Source organism: Orcinus orca, chromosome 8 (assembly GCF_937001465.1).
Source record: "Orcinus orca chromosome 8, mOrcOrc1.1, whole genome shotgun sequence".
NCBI classification, from domain to species: domain Eukaryota; kingdom Metazoa; phylum Chordata; class Mammalia; order Artiodactyla; family Delphinidae; genus Orcinus; species Orcinus orca.
In genome coordinates this window covers 63,422,886-63,436,014 of record NC_064566.1, presented here as the reverse complement: position 1 = coordinate 63,436,014, position 13,129 = coordinate 63,422,886, and the positions used below count along the sequence as shown (strand labels likewise).

At 44.5% G+C, this 13,129-nt stretch overlaps 1 protein-coding gene across 1 annotated transcript in view; it reads left to right on the top strand.

Annotated features, from left to right (window-relative positions):
- The first annotated feature begins 257 nt into the window (after window positions 1-257).
- ME3 (malic enzyme 3) overlaps window positions 258-13,129 on the top strand; it is a 272,604-nt gene continuing 259,732 nt past the window's right edge. Inside the window, exon 1 of the mRNA XM_033431903.2 lies at window positions 258-397. The gene's annotated coding sequence lies outside the window, so the exon portion shown is untranslated. The remainder of the gene's footprint in view (window positions 398-13,129) is intronic.

The following is a 13,129-nucleotide window of genomic DNA, read 5'->3' as shown; positions in this document are numbered from 1 at the left end:
GCTGGGAAGAGCTGGCCTGGCTTCTCAGCACCCAGGCTGTCACCACGGGGTTGCTTGGAAGAACTGATGCCCCTAATGAGGAACGGATTTTTCCGGCCCCACAGTCAGGGGTGAGAGTGCCTCTCACCCTAAGAACAGAGGGAGAATGTTTCAAGAGTATTTGCCACAGCTATTCAACTAAGATCTTATTTTCACATGCCTGCTGCTGGCTTCCCGGCCCCGCACCAATCTGTTGTTTACGTTCCAGGGCCACTTTACTTTCATTCCCAACACAACACGAGTCAGAGGTATCCGGAATGGGCCCCACGCAGAGGCAGAAAGAGTTTGACACAGTCTGTGCCACCAGGAAGGAGACCAGACGGTCACTGGACTGAGCGCACCGGAGGGAGGACAGGAGGTGAGTTTCATGCCAGGATGATGCCTGGTACACTGGGAATGAGGGGATACAAACGCGGTCCTGTGATGCAGGCTGTGAAATTAGCCTCCTTCTCTGGTACCCTAACACCACTAACCGCCTGAGCCATGACTGTGCCAGGCACCTCGCATACACTATTGCTAATCCTCACAACCACCCTGTGAGGCAGAGTTATGAAGTCCCGTTGACAGATGGTGACACTGAGGCTCAGAGAGGTTAAGTGATTTGTGCAAAGCTGCACAGCTGGTCAGTGTCAGAATTGGGATTCAGAGCCACATCTTTCAGGTTCCAAACTCTGCATTATTTCAGCAATTCTGTGCTGCCTCCCTGACACCTTTGTGGCAGAAGTTTAAGAATACTGTGGGCTGCCACACCACATATTCCGCAGCTGCCTTCACCAAATGCCTGCGTGGATCCCAGTTGGCAAAACAAGAGGGAGAATGCCTCTGAGCCCCGTGGAATCCACTGCAATCAATCCCCAGGGTCTCTCCTGCAACTCCGAAGCTAAACAGCAGCCGTTACCTGGGAAACCAGAAGCCATCTGAGAGGGCAGGGGCGCTAGAGAGGGAAGGTTCACTTGGTTACACCTCCCATCACCCTGAGATTAGGGGACATAAAAAGAGATGGCGCCTGTGAGTTCCTCAGTGGCTGGCGCGAGAACCAGGCTTTTGTTTTGCAGACCAGTTACCGCTTGTAGGGAGTAACCACTAAACCAAGAGAAGCCTAATAACAAAGCAGCAGCCAGAGATTACCTATTAAATGAACCTTGTTTCCAATCCTATGTCTGTGATCTGACCCTCCCAGGCGTTACCAAGGCAATCACGTTTACGTGTAATACCCAAGTCTCTAGGGCACTGAGCCTCAACCTGTTTGAAGGTAGGAAGAACAGTCTTTGACAGAAACCCTCGGAAACATCTCTGAGAAGCCCCAGGGTTGCTGCCGTATCCAAGAATCAGCGCTGATGGTTGTTTGCCAAACATTGCAGCTGCTACCCAAGGCGGGATGCTGCCACGCCCCTCGTGAGTTAGTACTTCTCCCCTTCACGGTGCCCCTCCTGACCCCGCTTTTTGGAGGATTCCACCCATTCTTTCAAGTCCGAGCTCCCAATTCTGTCTCAGGAATGTTTTTCAGGACCGCCCTCACCCTACTAGTCACTCCACGGCCTTGAATTCCCCACACCTGGGCACGTGCTTGTTTTGTTATTCTGTGCATGGATGACCAAGTTGTGTCTCACATAATATGGGATGCAGAGCTGTGCACATAGGTTCCTGATGAATGAATGTGTCCAGATACCCATGACATAAACTCCAAAAACATTCAGTGTGGATATACACACCATTCAGTCTTGTATTTATTTAGGGCCACTGCCCAAGCACCCTTAGCCAGGCCCTGCAGATACAAAATGGACCGAATGTGGCCCTTGTCTCAAGGGTTTGTGTGTTCCAACTTGTTTAGATCCCTCCTGCTGTTTGATTTTTTTGCGGGGGAAGGGAGTACATTGGCATATTTTTTTCTTTTTTTCTGCCCCCAAATAAATGATAAATAATTATCTAACTCTGCAAGCAAATAGCAAATTTCTGAGGAAGAGAAATCATCAATGAAAACACAAATCCTTAGTGAATAACATAATATTTATCCAATTATAGCACACTTATTGCATTCTGAGCCACTTAGAAACAGCATCGCACTCATTCCTCTATGCAGCTCTTCAAGTGCACTATTATTTCTGCTTTAATGATGGAAAAAAAGGAAGCAAGTGGCTTGCTCGAGATCCCTTTAAATGTGATGCCAGGTTTCAAACCCAGGTTTGTGTAGTGAGCAAGGCTGTGTCCTCAGCTGCTGTTCTGTGTCACTGCCCCATCCCTGACAGTCCTTCTGTGTCCAGGGTCATAGATAATGAAATGAACAGTGATGAGTCACTGAGAGCAGGCAGCAGACCTGAGGTGATTGATAAATTTGTTATCAGTAAGTGGGGTCGGAGCTTGCAGAACAGCGTTAGAATCTTATTGCACAAAACCCCAAGCTCTCAGGGAGCCATGCAAAAAGCCAGGGCGCTTCATTGTTCTCAGAGCAGAGTTTGGTGTCTTGACCTGCCTTCCCACCTGTTTACTGTGGGGCCTTCTCTCCTTCAAGGGTGTTTCTCTAGAGGCAGTCCAGAGAATTCAAATTTAAAAAGATTGTCCCCAGGGCTTGTCTGCCTGACTCATTGTGTTCTTTCTCACTGGTGAGTCACCAACCTGTGACTCAGTTTTCACATCTTACTCAGGGCTCAGAGTTTGGCTGTTGGGATCCTGGGGATGGACTTACATGGAGGTGACGTAAGGTTAGTGATGTGCTGGTGAGCCAGGGATCCTGGGCTCTGCTTCTCTCCTTTTGCTCATAGGAGCACCTTTTAACCTGTCAGAGGTGCTCATGGATTGGCCAAGACCAAGGTCACTGAAGTGGTCTCACCAGTGAGGTCAGCTTCCACTTCTGATGCTGCCGTGTAGACTCCCAGTGTGGATCCTCCACTCAGTGGGTGGAGGTCAGCGTGACAGTGGTCTGTCAGCGCGAGACAACACCCCGTAGAGGAAGAAATCCTCCATGTGAAGAAACATGGATTCACTTCATACCTGTTCTTTCTTAACTACGCTGTTCAAAACATTTCAGTTTTTAACCCGGGCTACAACCCCACCCCATAGTTCCTCCAGGTAAACTCTAGGATAGAAAGAATTCACCTGGGTTGTGTGCAAGGAGCTCAGAAAGTTAGGTGATGGAAATGACTGGGTCTTCAAGAGGTCCCTGCCTCTGCATCCAAGCAGGCCATTGCTTGGTTGAGCATTCTTGGAGATGCCATACCCAGAACAGGCTGCTACAGTGATGGGACAGTAACAAGGTGTTGGAAGGGGATTCTTGCCACTGGTTCACCTGAGACCCCGCTATGATGAACATGAAGACTCAAAAATGAGTATGATAACACACCACGGGATGCAGATTTTCCAGGGGGAAGGGATCAGGTATCTTCACTCTTCATCCAGCTCAAGGATAGGAAAAAGGGTCAGAGAGAGTGGAACAGGGAGACGATTAGAGAAGACATTCCTTTGGGGGTGTTCTCTCCCTTCAGGGGAGGGGTGCAGGTGCTGCAGGAGAACACCAAAAACTATTCCTTACAGAAGGGAGACACAGAGAACCAGTGCCCTAGTCATGCCCAAGAAAGCCAACCGTGACTGGCCCCTGGCTCCTTCCCCCAAGAGGTAGAGGATGAGAGAGGGGTGACTTGCTATGTAGGTTCAGGAGCCAGAAGAGAGTGCTGCGGGGCTTTGGACTGAACCCCCAGAGTTTTTCAGGGTAAGAGATGCCGTTGTTTCCTGTGCACAAGATGTGGGCCATACCAAACAGTGTGTGGTTGGGTCATTTAGATCTTGTCTGAAAGTGCCTTCGGGAGGAGTGAAGGGATTTGGGCAGGAAGACAAGACGTGCTACTCCCCATTGCCTCAAGTGCCTTCAGGAATGGAATCGCATCTGTCAGGGTCAAGGGAACTATAGGACAGAGGTCTCAGAAGGGATCTTGGAAGAACTCACGGCATGACCCCAGGAGAAGAGTCCTGCTCTGGCCCAACCAGGGATGCTTTCTTTGGCCAAAGGCCAGGCTCAAATCAAAGCTGTCCTATCTCTTTACCTTTCCTCTTGCCCATGGCTTTGACCTGAAACAGCAGAGAGGGAGAGTGGGGTGGGGAAGAACCAGGACAGGGGGAGTCAGTGATAAAGCTTCATTTTCTAATGTGCCATGAGTCATGCTTGTTCAACATACTAGTTACACAAACCAGAAAAGGTGTTACCTGTTTTTTGTTTATTTTTTTAATTAATAATAAACATCTTCACCTTTCTCTTGGAGTCTGCCCACATCCCTACCTTCCATTCCTTCTCTCTGTATCTCATAATATTTTGTATAAGCCTCTGTGATAGTATACCACCTTGTACTATAACTGATTATTTACCAGTATCCATCATATAAAAGGTGCATTCTTTGTGGGCAGCACCTGTATCTTATTCATAGCAATAGTCCCTGTAAAGCAGCATCGTGATGTGCTATGGTTGGTTTGCAGTCAATTCTTATTACGTGAATGATTAAATGAATGTAAGCATGTTGATAGAAAGAACTTGGCAAAAGGGAGGTATATTTATTTAGATCTTTTGGACCTCCTCAAGTCTCACCAGCTGCGCTGTGCCCATTGTTTCTACTTGTAGCTCCAATCATGTTCCCTGAAGACCCGGGTAGCTCTGTGCCCATTTGGATTTTTGAGGGAAATCCCAATTATCCCCATAAGACAGAATGTCCCTAAGGAGGGATGGAGACATTGAAGAGAGCAAGATCTCCATCAGGGAAAATAAAGAATGGGAGTTGAGCCACGCCTGCCTGATTTCAACAGAACCCTCTGTTGTACAGGGAACAGAGGAGAAATTGTTCGTCCACATCTCATTGCTCATGGAAATATTCTGACTGCAAAGTCAGTGTCAGCTTTGATTTCCTGCTCTGGGAGGAGGCTTGGTCAAAAGGCACAAAGTTGGCCTGTGAAGTGTCAGAGGAATTGTGAGTTTGGGTGAGAGGAGACCCTCACACTCCATCTTTGTTTGGTGGTGGAAGTTCTAGCACTGGGGTGGTCAAGCCAGCACAGCCCAGCCCTCGCCTGAGGCTCTTCTGAGAGCTCCAGCTCAGCTTGGAAGCACCACAAGACCACAGGCGGAAGTGTGAAGGTCAGACCAGGCCTGAGGGTCAGTGTCCCGGTCCTGCGCTTGCTTCCTTGGAAGGAACGAGCACAGAGAGGGTCTGGAGTGATGGGAATCTGAGGAACCGAGGGCTGGAGAACCAGAGGCAGACTTCACCCAACCATTCCGGGTCCCCTTAAAGAGGACACCAACTGAAATAACCTAGGAAAGGCACTTACAGAGCAAAAGCACAGCCAGTTGCTGTCTCAAGGCTAATTTTAAGAATGTCCTTTTCTGTTGAAATTTCATCACCATGACTCATCGCACCACAGGCCAAGATTCTGAAGCTCTGAGTCAGACTGGGCCCTGAGAGCCAAAGCTCAATGGGAGTTTTACCTAAATAAAGCCTGTAAGTGGGCCTGCTGTGATAGATGTCTTAGAAATTTGCTAATTCAGCAGTGCACACACCCTTGCACCTCTGCCGTTCACACAGTTGCCCACAAGTTCCTGGGGCTGTTGGTGTGACAAGGCGTCTCTTAGGTGTGAGATCTTTCTTTTGCTTGAATCTTCAGTTAGTTTGTTTCCATATCTTCTCTGCCAGTGTGGTTCCTTTTCTGTAATCTGGTCAGTGCTACTATTGGTGCTTTTTTGATACTTGTAGCCGGAACAGGTGTGATGATTAAGCACAAATTCCAAAAAGGATCCAGGGTCTCCTTCTCTAAATGCCAATCAAAGGGAATGGCATTTAAATTGGGATTTTTGAAAGTCAGAGCTGGAAGGGGCCTCAGCTCGTGTCATCCACCCTCCGTGTCATTATATAGACACCCAAGTAATGCAAGACTCAGAGGTGCCAACAACTTGCCCAAGGTGACACAGCCAGTTAGGAGGAGAATCCAGACAAGAGGCCAGGGTCTGCTCACATCTTAATCTCTAGACTAAACTGTCTCTGCTTTTATTTACTCTTTATCCAGATAAAGCCCTAGACTCTACAAAGCCCACATCTGGGCGCTGGGGGAGGTGAGGACGTATAGGAAAGAGGAGGCAATGCTCAGGGCTGACCACCTGCCTTGGTGTCCCTCGAGCTCCAGGCCAGTGACCTGAGAAGATGCTGGCCGTAACCATGGTGGCAGGAGGCCTGGAGAGCAGCCCTGGCGGGGAAGCTGGGACTGGTCGGGAGTGGGCCGGAGGCAGAGACCCAGTCTTTACTCAGGGATGGTGGCAGCGGAAGGTTAACCAAAGCCACATGAGACGTGAAACTCGGCCTCGGGAATCTTTGGCTTCTCGGCTGTCCTTGGGACACACGGCGGGTGTCGCCCTTATTGGGAATGAGGGGGTGGGGGGCATGTAGTCAGGTGGAGTAAAACAGCTTTGACATCAGGCTGTTGAAGTCAGAATCTGGGGAGATGCAGCAGAGGTCCACTCTCCTGAGCTCCGGTCGAAAGGATTATTATGAGGCTCCAAAGGCCTCTCGGGAACCCAGCAGTGCAGCCAGGACTCCTGGGGCCTGAAGTCAGGGCTCTGTCAGGAACCCCGCCTCCATCCCCTCTGGCTCTGTGCCCCTGCCCTGATCTCTTCCTCTCTTTCTGTCTCTCCATGTCTCTTTCTGTATCTCTCTGCTTTTACACTCACTTTCTCTTGACATCTCTGCCCTTTCTGTGTGTCTGTTCTGTCTTCCCCTCTCTCTGTTCTACTCACTACAGTTCGCATGTGACCCAGAATTGTCGCCCCTGTATTAAGTGCATCTCACCAATCTTCAGCTCAGCTTCCGTAGCTCAGTGGCTGTGATATTTCTAAATTCTAAAATCATAAGAAAGGAGCCAGATGGGCCCAGATCACACTTTAAAGCCTGACGGCACAAGCCGTAGGCTGCTGGCCACCCCCTGAATTAGCTGCCCTTGTGTCAGATGTCCAAGCCTTGTGTGATCAGCTGTGGCCACAACTGCGGGGTCTCTAGGCTGCAGTCAGTTAGCAGGGAGTGAGAGAGAATAGACTATGGAAGGTTCTTGACCTGAAGAGTATCTGTCTGTACATTCCAGCTGTGTCATTTCCAGGACATGTGACTTTGAGCAAGGCTTCATACTTCTCTGAACCTTAGTTTCCCTATCCATAAAATGAGGGAAATAATACCTACTTCCCAAGGTTGTTAGGAAGACCAGATAAATATGATATGTAATCAAGCCACGCCAGGCACATGGCAAATGCCCAATAAATTGTTGCTATTGTCAGCTAGTATTGATTTAAGAGAGCCAGAGTCTTGGGTATGCACAGGACATTCTGTCCTGTGGCCTTTTGAACTTCTCCCTCTTTTGTCTTTCTCCATTTGGAATTTTTTTTCTTTCCCCTCTTGATGTTTGTTAATTTCTCCCTTACTGTCAGTGCTGTAACCCAATGCTTGAGGATTTCACAACAGGATGCACTGGAGCCAATGTTTTGCATTTGGATATGACTTACATGCTCTGCCTTGCTGTTGTCAATAACATTAAAGGGGTGGAAGGTGTGGTTTACTGTACCGAATAACGCTATGATCTGGTTTTTCGAAAATTGCTCCAACAGAGGAATGAAGTTGTCTATGACGACACTGCTGGCTTTTACAACATAAATATGAAGCTCTGTGTTGTCGTTTGGCACACTCCCAAAATTTCCCTCAAGAAGCCCAGGCCAAGTTGAGAGTCAACTCCAGAATGCAGAGGTATATTTTAATAAAAAGCAAAAACTACTCCGGATGCCAGAAATTGTTATAAACAAATACTTTGCCAAACATACACAGCCTTCTCTCTCTCCGCATCAGTCCCCTGTCTGTACACACTGCAGAGTCATTACCTGGAAAGCTGAATGCGTGAGCTGTGTTCTGGAGAATATCAGTGTAAATGCTGGTCTGGCGGGGGAGGTAGGTTACTGGAATCTTGGGAAGTTAGAGACAAATGGGGGAAGGGGCCAACAGATGGATACCAAGTCCTAACAGCCATGGTGAAGGCAGGCCTGTTCTAGGTTAGAGCAGTGAGATGTGTTGCAAAAACAGAGGGAGAGGGACTTCCCTGGTGGCGCAGTGGTTAAGAATCCGCCTTCCAATGCAGGGGATGTGGGTTCAATCCGTGGTCAGGGAAGTAGAGCCCACGTGCATGCCGCAACTAAGAGTTCACATGCCACAACTAAGGAGCCCGCGAGCCGTAACTAAGGAGCACATGTGCCACAACTGAAGGAGCCTGAGAGCTGCAATTAAGGAGCTCCCCTGCCGCAACTAAGACCCGGCGCAACCAAAATAAATAAATAAAATTTAAAAAAACCCCAAACAAAGGGAGAATCTGTGGTGAAAACTAGGTCATTCCAAAAATTTCAGTAAAACCTGCAGGACCTGGGCTGACTTCATGAGCATGTGAGCTGTGAGGTTGCACAGGGTCCCGCACTCAACAGGGTCCTGTGCTTGCCTCAGTGCTCTGCTGTTGATATATTGAAATTCTTAAGTGTTTTTTTTTTCTTGGCTGCACAGCATGGCACGCAGGATCTTAATTCCCCAACTAGGGATTGAACCCGTGCCCCCTGCAGTGAAAGTATGGTGTCTTAACCACTGGACAGCCAGGGAAATCCCTGAAATTCTTAAGAATTTTTGAACACGAGACCCTATATTTCAACTTTGCACGGGGCCTGGAAAATTATGCTGCTGGTCCTGGCCAGGGAGAATTGAACCAAAGACTCCTTTCCAGAAATACAAGCTGGCAAGAAGAACAAGGGAAGGATGAAGTAGTGATGCCCCCTGGTTATCAGGGCAGGGAGCAGGGACAGTCATCAAGTGATTTAGAACCTAATAGAACCAGGCAGAGGTCAGTGACTCAGCTTGAATAGGCAAGGACCGTGGCAGCAACTGATACCCCAGTAGGGCTGTGTCTTGAAGTGTGCCGCGGGTGATAAGGCACACAAAGCCCTGGGCTGAGTCAGGAGAGGTGCCTGCGTATCAGGTGTCAATCCTTCTCCAATCAAGTGTGGCCACAGCAGGGTCTCCTGGCCACAGCCAGTCAACAGAGAGGAAGAGTAGTACAGGCAAAGGAGAGCTGTCCACAGACAGACCTACATGTAGATGCCAGCTTTGCCACCTACAGGTATTGTGTCTTCGGGCAAGGCTCCTTACTTCTCTGAGCCTTAGTTTCTTCATCTGTAAAATGAGGGAAACAATACCTATTCACAGCTGATGAGAAGATTAGATGAGATACAGTATGTAAAGTTTCTACCACTTTGCCTGCGCATGTAAATAATCAACAGTTGCTATTATAGCCTACTGTTAATTTAGGAGAACCAGAGTGAAGAAAAGTAGGTTCTAATCCCACTGGCTGTGACCTTGGGCCAACCACTTTACATGTCTGAATCTCAGTTTCCTCATAAGTAACAGGGAAATAAAAAACCCAACACCTGAGGCAGTGCCTTGCACATAGTAGGCACTCACTAAATACATATTAAGTGTCCCGCCACACTGCAATAAAAGGTAAGAGCTATTTGCAAAGCTACAAAGGGCTTTGCAACTGTATTATCTTTTTGTTGACTTTAGAAAATCAGATTTATTACTTTTGGGGGTTGGGATCAAATAAGGTTGAGATCACCTCACTCTCAAAATAAAATAACTTTCTGAGTGCTTGCCTGCTTTGGGATTTGGGTCAATCTTTTGTTACTGGCATCAGCACATAGCTAACTAATCCAAATGTAACCGAACTGAGCTGGGAGTCTTTGCATTGCTTTTTCCCCCCAAGTTTTTCTTTCTACAATAACAAGGAAATGCTATTATCACATGGGTTACCACAAAGCAAAAAGTATAATCAATGACAAGACATTCAATCTGCATGCACCTACATCAAATGGATTCAGAGAATGTCATTCCTATTCATTACAGCTCATGAAGCATGAAGAGTATTTATAGAGGATGAAAAGTCTCATTCATTAGCCTCAGAGATGCCAAGAGGGGAAATGACTTATGTACAAATGACACAAAGCACATATTTTTCTTGTTCTGAGTTTACATATCCCATATGGGATCAAAGGAAACCCAGTGTCACCATACTAAGCGCCTTGGATGAGAAGAGTTTCGAGCTTCAAGGATAGAATAACAACCTGAGCACTGAGAGGCCAAAGGTCAGCTTCACCAAACTGGAGTGACCTTGAGATTGAAAGGATTCTTAAGGCATTACATACTTTCTGCCTCAAATGATGGAATAATATGATTAAAAATTGCAACTGAGGCCTATCTGGCTAAGTCTCCACCAAAAATCTGTGTTCTTCCTTTCATTGTATAGAGTTGTAGCTTTGCAATCAGGGGCTAAGTTTCCCTGGCCTCTAGCATTAAGTGTGACTGTGTCGATAAGTTCTGAACGATGGAATGTATTGGAAGTGTGTATATATCTTCTTTGGAGAACTATGCATATAAGTCCTTGGCTCATTACTATTTGGATTATTTGTCATTTTGTTGTTGAGTATAATAGTTCTTTATATATTCTGGTAATAGTTCTATATATATATATTACTCTTCCCTTATCAGATATATGATATATATATGATCAGATATATGATTTGCAAATATTTTCTCCCATTCTGTGGGATACTTTCTTGATAGTATCCTGTGAAGCACAAAGTTTTTAATTGATAAAGTCCATTTTTTCTATTTTTTTTCTTTGTTGTTTGTGCTTTTGGTGCCATAGGTAAGAAACAATTGCCTAATTCAAGGCTACAAAGATGTACACCTATGTTTTCTTCTAAGACTTTCATAATTTGGACTCTTACATTTTCAACTTTGAGCCACTTGAGTTTATTTTTGTATATGGTGTGAGGTAGGAGCCCAAGTTTATTTTGCATGTGGATACCCGGTTGTTCCAGCACCATTTGTTGAAAAGACTGTTCTTTCCTTATTGAGTATTTTGGCACCTTTGTCAAAATCAATTAATCAGGTTTATTTCTGGACTCTCAATTCTATTTAATTGACTATATATCTACCTTATGACAGTCCGTGCCATCTTGATGGCTATAGCTTTGCAGTAAGTTCTGAAATCAGGAGTGTGAGTCCTTCAACTTTATTCTTCAAGATTGCTTTGCCTTTTCTGGATCCTGGCATTTCCATTTGAATATTAGGATTAGTTTGTCAATTTCTGTAAAAAAGCTAGAATTTTTTTTTTTTTTAGGATTGTGTTGACTCTGTAAATCAGTTTGGAGAGTACTGACATTTTAACCATATAAAGTCTTCCAATACATGAACATGGGATGTCTTTACATTTATTTACACCTTTTTAAAATTCTTTCAACAGTTTGGTAGTTTTTAGTGCATATTTCTTCCACTTTTAAAATCAAATTTATTCCTAAGTATCAATATTTTATTCTTTTTGATGCTATTATAAATGGAATTGTTCTCTTAATTTAATTTTCAGATCATTCATTGCTGGTATTTAGAAATACAATAGATTTTTGTATGTTGATCTTGTAACCTGCAACCTTGCTATACTTGTTTATTGTCTCTAATAGGGTGTTTTGTTTTTTTTTTTGTAGTTTCCTCAGGATTTTCTATAACCAAGTTCATTTTATTATGAATGAAGATAGTTTTACTTCTTCCTTTCTAATCTGGATGCACTTTATTTGTTTTCCTTGCTTAATTATCATGGCTAGAACTTCCAGTGCAACATTGAATGAAAGTGGCAAGATAGGACATCCTTGTCTTGTTCTTGTTCTTAGAGAGAGAGATTTCAGTCTTTCATTATTAAGTCTGATGGTAGCTGTAGGATTTTCATAAGATGTCCATCATCAGGCTGAGGAAGTTCCCTTCTATTTTCAGTTTGTTGAATATTTTTTCATGAAAGGATGTTGGGTTTTCACAAGTGCTCTTTCTGCATCAGTGAAATGCACACGTGGTTTTTGGTCTTTATTCTATTAATATGATGCATGACATTGTTCAATTTTTGTATGTTGAACCAAACTTGGATTTTTGGGATAAATACCAGTTGGTCATGGTGTATGATGTCCTTTATATATCTCTGGATTCAGTTTGCTAATATTTTGTTAAGGATTCTTGCATCTATATTCATAAGGGATATTGGTTGGTAATTTTCTTTTCTTGTGATACCTTTGGTTTTGATATCATAGAATAAGTCAAGTGTCTCCTATTTTTTGGTAAGAGTTTGTGAAGAATTTGTGTTAATTCTTCTTTAAAGAAGTTTTGGCACCAATGAATCTATTCTGTTTGGACTTTTCTTTGATTACTATATCAACCTCTTTATTTGATATAGGTCTATTAAGATTTTTTTGGTTTTTGAGTCAGTAGTTTGTGGCTTTCTGGGAATTTGTTCATTTTATCAAAGGTTATCTAATTTGTTGGCATACAAAATGTGTTGCTCATAATATTGCCTTATAATCCTTTCTCTTTCTGTAAGGTTGGTAGTGATAGGCCCTCTTTCATTCCTACTTTATTAATTTGGATTCTCTCTCTCTCTCTCTCTCTCTCCTTCTCTCCCTCCTTGGTCAATCTAGCGAAAGCCTTATCAATTTTATTAATCATTCCAAACAAACAGTTTTTGGTTTTGTTGATTTTCTATTAGTTTTCTACTCTCTATTTAATTTGTTTCCACTCTGATATTTATTATTCCCTTGTTTTAGGTATAATTTGTTCTTTTTTTCTAGTTTCTTAAGGTAGAGTTTAGGCTATTGACTTGAGGTCTTTCTTCTTTTCTTAATATAGGAATTTACAGCCTTCACAAATTCTTGCAGCAGCCTTATAGAGGCGTTAAGATTACCCCCCATTTTCAATGTAGAAGCTGAAAGTTAAAGGGGTTAAATAACTTATTTAAGGCGATACAGCTGGTCAGTAGCAGAGTTGGAATTATAATGTCAATCCTCTAAATGGGAAATGAGGATTAGAATTCAAACTCACCGTACTTTCCTCTCTGCCACATTGCTTCTAGAAGCATTCAAATGTTCCCAGAGAACTGTAGCACTCACATTTATGCCAGACTGTCTTATACTATTCTGTAATCATTGTAACCATTGTATGTGTATGTGTGTGTTTGA